This window comes from Onthophagus taurus, chromosome 1 (assembly GCF_036711975.1).
Source record: "Onthophagus taurus isolate NC chromosome 1, IU_Otau_3.0, whole genome shotgun sequence".
NCBI lineage: Eukaryota > Metazoa > Arthropoda > Insecta > Coleoptera > Scarabaeidae > Onthophagus > Onthophagus taurus.
In genome coordinates, this window is record NC_091966.1 from 13,655,893 (window position 1) to 13,657,576 (window position 1,684).

The following is a 1,684-nucleotide window of genomic DNA, read 5'->3' on the forward strand; positions in this document are numbered from 1 at the left end:
GATTTTGCCGCGTTAACTGTCAGGACAATTCGAACGCTCGGCAAGGTACGGTAGTCAACGAAGTATCACGAAGCTCCCACCCGGACTACCCGGATTTAAATTAGCTGTTCAGTTCTGTTGGGTCTGGAAGGGTTGATCTGAGCCATTGGCCCTACTACCAATTGGTTATTTTTTGGCTGTTATACACCAAATGGTTTTTCAATTTCTTTTTACTGAACAATTAACAAAGATATCACCGTGCAATTTTTACCGTACATAGTTGGTTAGATGAAAATTGTTTTGCGACCTTTAAATCTATCGATTTGATTAGGATAAGTTTAGATTAGTCAATTATTAAACGCCAGGTGTGTGCATAAAATCAAATTGTTCGTTCGATCGAAGGATCTTAAGATTTTGGAAGTAAATGATTATATGTTGTGCTTAAACCACCACTTAAATTTTGCGCTAAAAAGTTTAAGAACTTATGTTGAAAAGCTCAATAATTAAGTGAATTATTTTAATTAATAAATGATAATTTATTTGATTTTAACCGATACCATCATAAAATAAAATATATAATCGCATCAATCTTATTTCCGAACAATAAAATAAGTCATTTAGGAAGCAATCATTATTAACACGTTGAAGGCAATGACCTCGAACAGCATCTTTTTTGAAAAGATTTATAATCAAATATAACATTAAAAAGCAATCGTGCGGATGCTTAATTTTAATGATTTATATCATTACAATTATTTACACTTGAGCTAAGATCAATGGTGTCAAACCGTAATAATTTAAGCTAGGAAACGCACGATCTTTGTTATGGACAGTGATGTGTCCAATTCTTTATGTGTATTCTTCACTACAATTGGATTTGTGTTTTAAAGATGTAAAAATATCCATAGTAATGACTCATGAATCTCTTGAAAAGACAAAAGACACATTCATTGGCCAATGCTGATGATCTAGTGCTGTTGGCAACAGAATTTAAAGAGTTGAGAGCGATGGTAAGATGGATGGAAAGACGGAAGAGAATTTATGTACCTGGGACTTACCTTTCGGTGGGAGAACGGGGTGGGGACTCATATTAGGCAGAGAGTTAGAAAAGCAAGTAGATTATTGGGACAGATTTGGAGCTGGGTGGAACGAATATTTTGAAAAGATTTGTGCAGGCGAAAAATAATGGTTGATGTATTTGCGAGGACTATGATAATAATATGGAGGAGATCCAGGGGAGATATTGAAAGTGGGTCTTGCGGTTGAGCAGCGAGACTCCGGGATATATAGAGAGAGAGGTGTTGAAGCTAGAGAAGATGATAGTGGAAGCAGACAGCAGGGCGATAAAGTACGAGATGATCTGGAGCAGAGGAGCGACTTGAAGATTTTGGGATAGTGTTGGCGAGGGAGGTTAAGACTAGGGTGGAGGAGGATGGACACCAAGAAAGAAGGGAATATTACATGAGAGTAGGGTACTCAACAGAGGAAATACAAAGAAAGGGGAAGGAAGGGTCAATACTGTAGTATGAGTTGGAGGGTAGAGGTAGAGATGTTGAAAAACAAGAATGGCGTGGTCAGGTAGAAAAGGGGCGACATAATAATAAGTTTAAGGTCATAATAACGAAGGAAAATCCACGGTATTTGATGATGGAGGGTAGAGGGAAGGAAAAAGCATTCCCAGAAAACATTTTCTGGTTTTGAAATC